This window comes from Pezoporus wallicus, unplaced genomic scaffold (genome assembly GCF_028554395.1).
Source record: "Pezoporus wallicus isolate ANWC-B61680 ecotype Strahan unplaced genomic scaffold, APGP_CSIRO_Pwel_v1 contig_6653, whole genome shotgun sequence".
NCBI lineage: Eukaryota > Metazoa > Chordata > Aves > Psittaciformes > Psittacidae > Pezoporus > Pezoporus wallicus.
In genome coordinates, this window is record NW_026635766.1 from 4,042 (window position 1) to 17,521 (window position 13,480).

Sequence of the window (13,480 nt, forward strand, 5' to 3'; positions counted from 1 at the left end):
AATGGCTCTAGACATGCTACTGGCTTCACAAGGAGGGGTTTGTTCCATAATCAATGCAAGTTGTTGTTCCTATATAGATCAAAGTGTCAGAATTGAAACAGATCTGGAGGAAATTTGGAAACAAACTAAGGTATTTCATGAAATGCCCATGGATGACACCTCCTGGGATTTTGAAGAAATATGGAAAAAGTTAACTTCATGGTTACCTAATCTCTCCTGGTTGAGGCAAATGGTTGCAGGAATACTGATGTTAATTATTTTAATATTGATTACTTGTGGTATGATACAATGTTCCCTCTGGTGTTTTAAACGGTCTATGATAAATTATGAAGATTGGAAGAGAAATGAAATCAAGCATCAAGTAGAAATGGGAAATTATTTCAAAAAGACTTCAGAAGGCAGTGGTAGAATATAAAATGTTGCAAAAGAACTTGCAAAAGGACAGAAAAAGGGGGGATTTGAGACAAGGGGGAGCACAAAATTACAAAATGAAATCTATAAACCTTTAGAATCAGTTTTAAGTAATGTTAAGTTTGATGGCTTTGTAACAGTAGCAATGGAAAATCACTGAGTTTCATGGTAGAAAAAAAAGTAGAGTACAGCTAGAGAACATACTGAGAATTCTTGTACACGATAAATCATTATAGTTGACATAGTTTTAAGAAAAACAGTCTAGAAGAACAGGAGTTAAGTAAGAGGACAGGAGGATTATTACGTCTCTGGTGCTAACAAACCAATTAAGCTGGTATAAGCATCTACTGCATGTGCTTCAAAGGCTTCCAGAAGTGATTAAGATTGTTGGAAGAAGTAAACAACCCTCAGAGACCACCACCACAATTCTGTGTGCATGCGGGGAACTTTCTGGAAAATTATGTAATCTATATTTAGCCTCATGAATATGTATGTATGCCTGGGGACTATATAAGGGCAGCTTGTATAGCAATACGGGGACACATGTTAGGAGGAGCTATCCCCTGTGTCTCCCGATGCCGCAATAAAAAATACCTGCTTGTCAGCTTGAAAACTTTGTTGGCAAGTTTGTTCCTGGAGTTTTGTCCAAATCATGTGCCATACCATTTCAGCTGCCCAAATAGCCCGCAGCAGAGGGTAATACCTAACATTGGACAGGCGGCCAGCAAAACAGCTCTTACCTATTAAATGTACTGTTTTCCTGCTGCAGCAGGGTTGGATGCTGCTGCTTCTGTAGCTGAGCTTCTGCTACTGCCCTGCTGCACCTCTACCACCTTCCTAGTCTAAGTGAGGAACCTTGTGCGTTCTGGTGTCCCCTCTCACATTATCTTGGCAGCCCAAAACCCTTTCTGACAGGGCTTCTGCATGCCACTGCCTCATTTTCCTCCCAAGGTAAAGATCTTAAATAGATCTCATTCTTCCACAGTACTCATTTTTGCAATCGAAAGATAAATTCTGTTCCTTCCATCTTTCTCAGGAATTCTATGTGTACTTATCATGCTTTTTATAGATTTGGTATGCCAGGATTTTAAACTATTTTGGGAGGATGTGGAAAACTACAATTATATCAGTAATAAACTGATAGTTTATTTTGGGTTGACAGTTCACTCAGATGTTCAGCCATCTCAGTGCAGGCCTAGAAAATCCCCATTCTCTCTTTTGAGAAGAGTCTGTCTTGTCTTGAGTTTTCATGAATATTTTTTGTTGACATCTTCTCACAGATTCACAGAACGGTGAGATTGGAAGGGACCTCTGGAGGTCATCCGGTCCAACCCCCCCTGCTCAAACTGGGCCTCCTAGAGCTGGCTGCTCAGGACCATGTCCAGACTCTACCACATCTCTGGACAATCTGGTCCAGTGCTTGGTCACCCTCACAGTAAATAAGTGTTTCCTGATGTTCAGAGGAAGCCTCCTATGTTTCACTTTGTACCCATTGCCTCTGGTTCTGTCACCAGGCACCACAGAAAAAGAGCCTGGCTCAGTCATTACATGTTTCCTTCATGCATTTATACACATGGATGAGATATCCCCCCCTCATCCCTCCCCCTCCCCCCCGAGCCATTTCTATTCCAAGATGAACAGCCTCATCTCTCTCAGCCTTTCCTCATATGTGAGAGGCTCCAGCCCCTTCATCAACTTTGTGGCCTGTTGCTGGACTCTCTCCAGGAGCTCTATATCTCTCTTGTACTGAGGAGCCCAGAAATGGACACAGTTCTCCAGGTGAGACCTCACCAGTGCTGAGTAGAGGGGAAGGATCACTTCCCTCAACCTGCTGGCAGTACTGTGCCCAACACAGCCCAGGATACCGATATCCATCTTAGCATCAAGGGCACATTGCTGGTTCACGTTTAACCTGCTGTCCACCAGGGACTCCAGCACCATTTCTGCCAAGCTGCTTTCCAGCTGGGTGGCTCCAGCATATAGTGGTTCTCGGGGTTGTTCCTCCCCAGAGGCAGGACTTCGCACTTCCCCTTGTTGAACTGCATGAGGTTCCCATCAGGCCATTACTCCAGTCTGTCAAGGTTGTCAAGGTCCCTCTGAATGGCAACAGGACCCTCTGGCTTATCAGACACTCCTCCCAGTTTGGCATCATCAACAAACACTATGAGGATACACTCTGCCCCCACATCCATATTTTTAATGAAGATGTGTTGTGGTTTAAGCCTAGCTGGTAACTCAGAACTATGCAGCCACTCACTCACTCCCCCACTTCTCACCCCTCACCCCTGTTCCCAGAGGGATGGGGAGGAGAATCAAAAAAATGTAAACCCCACAGGTTAGGATAAAAACAGTCCAGTAACAAAGGTATAATACAAAACTCCTACTACCACCACCAATAATAATAATGATAAGGGAAATAACTAGTGGAGAGAATATAAAACTAAAAAGAAAAAGGAAAAAAAACAATAAATACAAGTGATGCACAATGCAATTGCTCACCACCCTTTGACCAATACCCAGCCCAACCCGAGCACTGATCTGGGCCTTCCAGGTGACTCCCCCTATTTTATATGCTGGGCATGATGTGCTGTGGTATGGAATACCCCTTCGGCTAGATTGGGTCAGGTGTCCTAACTCTGCTCCCTCCTGGCTTCCTGTGCCCCTCTTCACTGGCAGAGCACGAGAGACTGAAAAGTCCTTGATCGGGGTAAGCATTATGTAGCAACAACTAAAACATTCTGTGTTATCAGCATTGCTCTCAGACTAAAGCCAAAACACAGCACTGCACCAGCTCCTAAGGAGAAAAATAACTCTTACAGCTGAACCCAGGACAAGATGCTAAACAGGTTCTGACACAGCATCGACCCTGAGGTACACTGGATAGTTACAGGCCTTCAACTGGACCTCATTCTTGTGTTTTTTGATGTAGAGACAGGTGGCAGGAGGGTCGGAACTAGGTGATCTTAAGGTCCTTTCCAATCCTAACCATTCTATCATTGTACGATTCTACATTCAGCCATCTCAATGCAGGCCTAGAGAAATTCCTCTTCTCCCTTTTGAGGCGAGACCATCACATTCTGGGTCTGGTGGTTCAGCCAGTTTTGAATTCACCTTACTGTCTGCTCATCCAGCCCATGCTTCATCAGCCTCTCCATGAAGATGCTATGGGAGAGGGTGTTGAAAGCCTTCCCAAAGTCTAGGTAGACAATATCCACTACTGTCCCCTCATTTACCAGGCCAGTCATTTCATCATAGAAGGTTATCATCAAGTTGGTCAAGCATGACATCCCCTTGGTAAATCCACACTGACTATTGATCACATTCTTGTCCTTCATGGGCCTGTAAATGGTTTTAAGGATGAGTTATTCCATTATACATTCACAGGTGAGAACATCATGTATTCTCATATATTACAGTTGATGAACTATAGCATCCACAAATTATGCAATTATAAAATCAAAATACAATATAATTACAAACTCAAACAAACCCACACCAACCCCCCTAAAATTTAAGGAAAAAATGACTTTGTTAACAAATACCTAAAGAAGCAGCATTTGAAGCTTGCACACATGAATTGGACTGAAGCGTGAGCAAGCTAAAACAGGTCATGAATGAACAGGTGTCGTGCTTTAGGCCTGCCAGTAACTCAGAACCACGCAGCCACTCGCTCACTCCCCCCCTTCACCACCACCACCACCCCCCCCTCCCTGAGGGAAGGGTAGGAGAATCAAAACAATGTAAATCCAACCAATATACAGCCCTACTTGAGCAGAGACATGGGCCTTCCAAGTAACTCCCTCCAGTTTATATACTGGGCATGACATGCTGTGGTATGGAATAACCCTTTGGCTAGTTTGGGTCAGGTATCCTGTCTCTGCTTCCTCCCAGCTTCCCATGCTCCTCCTCACTGTCACAGCATGAGAATGAGAAGTCCTTGATTGGGGTAAGCATTACTTAGCAACTACTAAAAACATCAGTGTGTCATCATCAGTGTTCTCACACTAAAGTTGAAATCATAGCCCTGCACCAGGTACTAAGAAGGAGAAAAATAACTGTTACAGCTGAACCCAGGACAACAAGGAATGACATGAAGACATAACATGAATGCACTCTGCTTGGGCAGAGACTATGCATTGGAAACAGTGACATAGCCAGAAACGGCCTAGAGGAGGGATGACATTTCACCTGCATGCAAGCAGGCAAAGAACAATTCTTATAATTCCTGTACAGATATGAAATCTGCCAGAGTTCCTAAAACATTCCAAAGGGAACAAAGTGTTTACCTGATACTTTAAAGCATCCACATTATAATAGGATGCAGATGGATTCTGCTCTGATAATTTCTTGAGGTAGACATGTTTTTCATGTTCATCCAAAAATCCTTAGTACTGGAGTCACTTTGTGATTGATCACTATAAAGAAAAAGGAAGGTAGGAACCAGAAGGCAACACCGAGTTTTATTATTTTGAATATCTAAAATTTAAGATTACATCTTTAACCTTCTTCACTATTTCAAGCAAGAATTTGTTCTAATGCTTTATAACACATAATTGTACATTCCTAAATATTAAGACAAATTAACTGCTTGTCGTATCTGGTAAAAATTCTCCTTCCAGCTTGTGGAGCAGTGCATTTCCTATACTGATGATCTGCATCACAAGTGTCCTGGGTTCAGCAGTAGCAGTCATTTTTCTCCTTCTTGGTAGCTGGTGCAGTGCAGTGTTTTGACTTTCGGCTTGGGAACAGAGCTGATAACAAGGATGTTTTGGTTTGGCCAAGGACCTTGTGAGCCTCATGCTCTGCCAGGGAGGAGGGGAAGCCAGGAGGAAGCAGACAGGACACCTGATCCAAACTGACCAAAGAGGTATTCCATACCACAGCACGTCATGCCCAGGATGTAACGGGGAGTTAGCCGGAAGGGCGGGGAGACTGCAGGGTTGGAGGAGGTATCAATCAGAGCTTGGTTGGGCTGGGGGGTCGAGTTATCGGTTGGCTGGTGATGAGGTGATGTATTCTCTTCCCTTGTTATTTCCTTTATCATTATTATTGTTGGTAGCAGTAGTGATTTGTGTTATACCTTAGTTACTAAACTGTTCTTATCTCAACCCGTGGGAGTTGCCTTCTTTTCTATTCTCCTCTCTGTCCCTCCGGGAGTAGGGGGAGGGAAAGAAGCGGGGGGAGTGAGTGAACGAGTTACCTGACTGTGTTTAAACCATGACAACAAGATAGAGTTACTGACAAATTTGGATTTACATTTAATAAAACACTATTTTAATACAATCAGGTTCCATGAGAAAGTGTGGGAGGTGGGGATGAAAGTGGTCTTTGAAAAGGAACGTTATTCAATTTGGAATAAATCCTAAAATCATAATTACTTTTTATTATGATATAGCTTCACTAATGCACTGAATTAAGATTTGTGCTGTAAGTGTTACCACATTTTCACATATTTATATACTGTAAGCTTTCAAAATTTTTTAAATTAAAAGTGATTTTCAAATTATTATAAAAATTTTTTTCTCAGATACTTAGAGTTATATTCAATCTTAGAAACAATTTATTATATCATTTCTATATGTAAGAGTGCACATGACTGCAGAAGCAAAATCCTGGTTGGGAGATACTGGAGCATGAAAAGGTGATTTGCAGATCAAGAATATTTTCAGCTCTGGTTGCATCAGGTTTATTTTTTAATAAAAATGATGCTTTTAAGCAAACTTATTCAGAAACAAAATTCAAAGAGCTCCACCCATCATCTGTGGATACATAGAGGAACCACATCCATCCCTAAGGAGGCATGCAGAGTGAAAGCTGAAAAAAAAACACCTGGAACACAGTAAATATGACTGCAATGGGTTGAATACATACCAGTAGGCTGTCTAATTCACTTAGAACTTGGTTCTCAATACAGTGTTGTCATTCATGCAATTTCAATTTTCAGTAAAATATATAAACACTTATCACAGAGTCCTTCAAAATTTAAACAAATGAAACCAGTAAAAAATCCTTCTGCTGCTCCACGACCAAGTGTAATTCAAAGCAGAAATTCTGATGTCTCCACAAATATTACTCACATTAAAAAGTTCCATCTCTATAAATATTAAGCAAATTATAGTGTCCTGGGTTCAGCAGTAGCAGTCATTTTTCTCCTTCGTGGTAGCTGGCATAGTGCTGTGTTTTGACTTCCAGCCTGGGAACAGTGCTGGTGATTGGTGTAGCATCTGACCAAGAGTCATCATCACATGACGAAGAAGAAGAAGAAGAGGTAACTTCTCGACCTCGGACCTCAACCAAGCTACGGAATATGCAAAAAGATTTTACCTTTCAACCAGGGGAGCACATCATCACCTAGTTGCTCCGATGCTGGGACAATGGGGCCGATGGTCACGAACTAGAAGGTACAGAAGCCAAGCAGCTAGGATCACTTGCTAGAGAAGGGGGAATTGACAAAGCAATTGCAAGAGAGAAAAAGTCCCTCAGTCTTTGGAGGCAGCTCTGGGCAGCTGTGAAAGAAAGGTTTCCATACAAGGACAATGTTATGAGTCGTTCGGCCAAGTGGACTACTATAGACAAAGGCATCCAGTCTCTGAGGGAATCAGCCATCGTAGAGATGATCTATCACATCAAGCCGAATAACGAGGATATACCTATAGATCCAGGTGAAGTTGAATGTACATGACCCATGTGGTGAAAACTTACATGGAATGCACCGTCATCATGCGCCCATTCAGTGGCAACAGTACCTGGAATGACATAGTACCACTAACAGTGGATGAAAAGGTTCATAAACTCCGAGAGTTCAAAGACAATCTCACCCCTTCCATCATCTCAGCTGTGGAAAAACTGTCCCAGGACCTCAAACAATTGAGAGACAAACTATCTGATTTATCCAACTCCTCACGTGTACCAACACACGTCTCAGCTATTAACAAAAGGCGTCCTATTGCTCGAGAGAGGAGATACAGGAGGTATACGCCACGGGGTACCCTATGGTTTTACCTGCTGGATCACGGAGAAGACATGACAAAGTGGGATGGAAAACCTACTTCAGCTTTGGAGGAACGGGTGAGTGAACTGAAGAGGGGAGCAAGGGCCAAGACTGATCGTCCCATGAGAGCTACGGCTTCAGTCTCTGGTGAGCAGTTTCCCAGATAGAATGGAAGAGCTGATTTTACTCCAGCTCCTGTGATAACGAAGAATAATCCCTTTTACCACGACTTAAGTGTCCAATGCTGTGACGACCATTAGATGGGCCCTGCCTCCAGCCAGGTGGAGGTAGGGGACAATCGGATTTACTGGACTGTGTGGATCAGATGGCCTGGCACATCAGTCCCACAGAAGTATAAGGCTCTAGTAGATACCGGTGCACAGTGTACCCTGATGCCATCAAGTTGTCAAGGGGTGGAACCCATCTATATTTCTGGAGTAACAGGAGGATCCCAAGAGTTGACTGTGCTGGAGGCTGAAATCAGCCTGACTGGGAGGGAATGGCAAAAGCACCCTATTGTGACTGGTCCAGAGGCTCCATGCATCCTCGGCATAGACTACCTCAAGAGAGGGTACTTCAAAGACCCAAAAGGGTACCGGTGGGCTTTTGGTATTGCTGCTTTGGAGACTGAGGAAATTGAGCAGCTGTCCACCTTGCCTGGTCTCTCAGAAGATCCCTCTGCTGTGGGGTTGCTGAAAGTTGAAGAACAACAAGTGCCAATTGCGACCACAACAGTGCACCGGCGGCAATATCGCACCAACCGAGACTCCCTGATTCCCATCCATCAGCTGATCCGTAGACTGGAGAGTCAGGGGGTGATCAGCAGGACCCGCTCACCCTTCAATAGCCCCATATGGCCAGTGCGAAAGTCTAATGGAGAATGGAGACTAACAGTAGACTATCGTGGCCTGAATGAAGTCACACCACCATTGAGTGCTGCCGTACCAGACATGCTAGAACTTCAGTATGAACTAGAGTCAAAGGCAGCCAAGTGGTATGCCACGATTGATATTGCCAATGCAATTTTCTCCATTCCTTTGGCAGCAGAGTGCAGGCCACAGTTTGCTTTTACTTGGAGGGGTGTCCAGTTCACTTGGAACCGACTGCCCCAGGGGTGGAAACACAGCCCTACCATTTGCCATGGACTGATCCAGACTGCACTGGAACAGGGGCAAGCTCCAGAACACCTGCAATACATTGATGACATTATTGTGTGGGGCGATACAGCGGAAGAAGTCTTTGAGAAAGGGAGGAAAATAATCCAAATCCTGCTAAAAGCTGGTTTTGCCATAAAACGGAGTAAGGTCAAGGGACCTGCACAGGAGATTCAATTTTTGGGAATAAAATGGCAAGATGGACTTAGACAGATCCCCACAGATGTGATCAACAAGATAACAGCAATGTCTCCACCAACTAATAAGAAAGAAACGCAAGCTTTCTTGGGTGCAGTGGGGTTCTGGAGAATGCACATCCCAAATTACAGTTCGATTGTAAGCCCTCTCTATCATGTGACCGGGAAGAAGAATGATTTTAAATGGGGCCCTGAGCAGAAACAAGCCTTTGAGCAAATTAAACGCAAGATAGTTCATGCAGTAGCCCTTGGACCTGTCTGGACCGGGCCAGATGTAAAAAAAGTACTTGTCGTGGTTTAAACCCAGTCAGGTAATTCGTTCGCTCACTTCCCCCCCTTTCTTGCCCTCCCCCTGCTCTCGGAGGGACGGAGAGGAGAATCAAAAGAATGCAACTCCCATGGGTTGAGATAAGAACAGTTTAGTAACTAAGGTATAACACAAATCACTACTGCTACCACCAATGATAATAATGATAAAGGAAATAACAAGGGAACAGAATACAACACCTCACCACCCGCTGACCGATAACTCGCCCCCCAGGCCCAACCAAGCTCCGACCGATACCTCCTCCAACCCTGCAGTCTGCCAGCCCTTCCGGCTAACTCCCAGTTACATCCTGGGCATGACGTGCTGTGGTATGGAATAGCTCTTTGGTCAGTTTGGGTCAGGTGTCCTGTCTCTGCTTCCTCTCAGCTTCCCCTATTCCCTGGCAGAGCATGAGGCTCACAAAGTCCTTGGCCAAACCAAAACATCTCTATCAGATCTGTTCCCGAGCCGAAAGTCAAAACACTGCACTGCACCAGCTACCAAGGAGGAGAAACATGACTGCTACTGCTGAACCCAGGACATTATCCACCCCTTATTCCATACCATTCACGTCATGCTCAGATCCCACATTTTCAATATACCATCACTCTTATCTCGGTGCACTCTTATCTTAGTGCATGGACCAGTCCCTATAAAGCTGCTGCGTCCATCTGGTCCATGTCAGGCTCCATCTCTTGTAACAGTCTTCCAGAGCAGGAGAGACTGTGTGCAGTGTTCACACGCGTGAATAACCTGGGCAATAGTGTCCATTGTTATGTCCACCCCTCGATCATGAGTCCATCTCTGTGTTGCATCTCTGCTCTGATGGCCTGAAGTGCCATGGGCCCACCAGGCTTAAAATAATTCACTGTCCCCTTCAGCAGTTTCTGCAGCTTGTTGCTGGGGACTCCATACAGCTGCCTTCCATCTCCGATGCTTCCAAAGCACTGGAGGGGCCCAGTGGACTAGATACTTGCCCATACTGTCCCACACACCCTGCCACTCATGACTCTCCAGCCTTGGGGAAAATCTCTTGGTCCCCCTATATTGTTGTCTAACCCCAGACAAGACCCAAACCTGACTCTGCTTAACTTTTGAGATCAGACAAAATGGTCGTGGGTAGAACACAGTCTGTGTGTGTGCCAACATGCTGATCCCCATCACAATCAGCAGGCAGGTCCCAAGGGTACCCAAAGGCCGTTCAAAACCTTCAGAACTCTCAAACGATGCTGCTGTGCTTGTCACTGGGGCTGGTGTAGCTGCTGCGCTTGCCGGCTCTCCCACCACCGGCTTCTCTTTTCCTGAGCCCAGCTCTTCCTCCTCTGCCTTGCTGGGAAGTGCTGCGTGGTCTCCTGCATCCTCCTGGGGCTCGGCGGGCGGCTTCCGGGAAATGCTCTCGGCCGTCGCGGGGCTCGGCTCCTCCGCGGGACTCGGCTCCTCAGCGGGGCTCGGCTCCTCCGCCGCCTTCTCCCGCTGCTCGGCAGCCGCTTCCTTCTGCTCCTCGACCTCCCCGACCTCCTCCACCGGCAGCCGTCCCGTGGCGGCCTCCGGCCCCGCTCCCGCCGCCGCTTGGTCCCCGGGGCCGCTCTCCCGGGCCGCTTCAGCAGCCGCCGGCTCCCGGGGCCGCTCCCCCTCGGCTCCCCGCAGCCTCACGAAGATGGAGAGTAGGGTGAGGGCCAGGACGGTGAAGAGGAGCCGGACGGCCAGGTACAAGTCCACGGCCACGTCCGTCCCGCCCTGCTGCTGGAGCCCACCCGTATTACAAGCCATTGCCATAAAGCACAGTGAGACAAGAACCTTAGCCCAGGCCCCACACTTGATAAACACTATCACAGCAAATACCGGCTCTTCGTAAGTTACAACGGTCTGAAGCTGTGAGATCAAGAAGAACAACTCTGATACCCAATAAATCAGCATTGTGACGAATGACTATTAATCCAGTCAAATCTGTCGTTATCTCAACCCTTTGTGCCCCACGTTGGGCGCCAAAAAGAACTGTCGTGGTTTAAACCCAGTCAGGTAATTCGTTCGCTCACTTCCCCCCCTTTCTTGCCCTCCCCCTGCTCTCGGAGGGACGGAGAGGAGAATCAAAAGAATGCAACTCCCACGGGTTGAGATCAGAACAGTTTAGTAACTAAGGTATAACACAAATCACTACTGCTACCACCAATGATAATAATGATAAAGGAAATAACAAGGGAACAGAATACAACACCTCACCACCCGCTGACCGATAACTCACCCCCCAGGCCCAACCAAGCTCCGACCGATACCTCCTCCAACCCTGCAGTCTGCCAGCCCTTCCGGCTAACTCCCAGTTACATCCTGGGCATGACGTGCTGTGGTATGGAATAGCTCTTTGGTCAGTTTGGGTCAGGTGTCCTGTCTCTGCTTCCTCTCAGCTTCCCCTATTCCCTGGCAGAGCATGAGGCTCACAAAGTCCTTGGCCAAACCAAAACATCTCTATCAGCTCTGTTCCCGAGCCGAAAGTCAAAACACTGCACTGCACCAGCTACCAAGGAGGAGAAACATGACTGCTACTGCTGAACCCAGGACAGTACTGTATACTGCAGCTGGGGAGAACGGTCCTACCTGGAGCCTCTGGCAGAAAGCTCCAGGGGAGACTCGAGGTCGACCCCTCGGCTTTTGGAGTTGGGGATATAAAGGATCTGAGGCCAGCTATACCCCAACTGAGAAAGAGATACTGGCAGCCTATGAAGGGGTTCGAGCTGCTTCAGAAGTGATTGGCACTGAAGCACTGCTCCTCCTGGCACCCCGGTTGCCCGTGCTGGGCTGGATGTTCAAAGGCAGGGTCTCCTCTACACATCATGCAACTGATGCTACATGGAGTAAATGGGCTGCACTAAACTCGAATAGGAAATCTCAGTCGTCCAGGCATTCTAGAAGTCATCATGGACTGGCCAGAGGCAAAGATTTCAGAATGGCACCAGAGGAGGAGGTGATGCGCGCTGAAGAGGCCCCACCATATAATAAACTGTCAGAAAGTGAAAAGCAGTATGCCTTGTTTACTGATGGGTCCTGCCGTATTGTGGGAGAGCGATGGTATATTGAAAATGTGGGATCTGAGCATGACGTGAATGGTATGGAATAAGGGGTGGATAATGTCCTGGGTTCAGCAGTAGCAGTCATTTTTCTCCTTTGTGGTAGCTGGAACAGTGCTGTGTTTTGACTTCTAGCCTGGGAACAGTGCTGGTGATACCAATGTTTTTGGTTGTTGCTAAGTGATGTTTACCCTGACCAAGGACTTTGTGAGGCTTATGCTCTGCCAGGGAGGAGGCGAAGCCTGGAGGAAGCAGAGACAGGGCGCCTGACTCAGGCTAGCCAAAGAGGTATTCCATGCCACAGCACGTCATGCCCGGGGTGGGGAGTAACTGGGAGTTACCCGGAAGGACACGGGCTTTGGGGTTGGACTCTTTTCTTGGTGAGTGGTATTGTATTCTCTTCCCTTGTTATTTTCTCTTACCATTGTTGTCGTTGGTGGTAGCAGTGGTGATTTGTGTTGTACATTGGTTGCTGGTCTGTTCTTGTCTCAACCCGTGGGAGTTGCACTCTTTCGATCCTCCTCCCCATCCCTCACGGGAGCAGGGAAGGGGAGAGCCCCGGGGGAGGGGGGGGGGGGGGGCCTCAATTGCTTTCAGCCCGGTGCCACTCAATGGGAGTGAGTGAACAAGCTGTCTGGCTAGGGTATAAACCACGACATTATAGTCATTGCAGTATATAATGAAATGTCAAATTATTACCATAGAGATTTAACTTCATAAATATCAAGTACATGGATCCTTTGTAATTAGAGATGAAGTGCTACAGCACTCCAACAAGAATACTGTACATTTTCACTTTTCCCCAAAATATAATTTTTCACTATAATTCACTGTCAGATATGGCTCTGCTAACACTTCAGTTATAAACTGTCATGTCAAGGGACAATAAATTTAATTTTGCGTGAATCATTAAGTATGAATGAACAAAATGTAATTAAATACAAAATAATGTATGCATGTGGTTTGATTTTTTCAAGTTATTTCAGTAATTTAAAAAGCGTAGCATCTAGAAGTGTTTAACTGGTTTTCAAATTTCTCCAATAAATGAAATAGAAACTGCTCAGCTGAAACAGATATCAGTTTTTCCTTTTTTTTAATATGTCTAAATGCTATCATTTTAACCATTATCCTACTCAACCAATATCTTTTTTATTAAGAAATCTCCTAAACATGCTGCTATACACTTGAGAGATACAGTTATGTAATGGACTTGATCAACCATAGAAATTATACAGCTTAAAAAAATACACTAATAACTGACAAATGAGATAAGGTGTAGCTCCTACTACTTTTTTTTTCTATTAATAACTACTGTTTCATAATTTAATCTTACCATTTTTACTACTGTATAAAGAAAT

At 45.7% G+C, this 13,480-nt stretch overlaps 1 pseudogene; it reads right to left on the reverse strand.

Annotated features, from left to right (window-relative positions):
• Positions 1-3,527: 3,527 nt before the first annotated feature.
• The window catches only part of LOC130593203 (F-BAR domain only protein 2-like), a 33,853-nt pseudogene continuing 23,900 nt past the window's right edge, over positions 3,528-13,480 (reverse strand).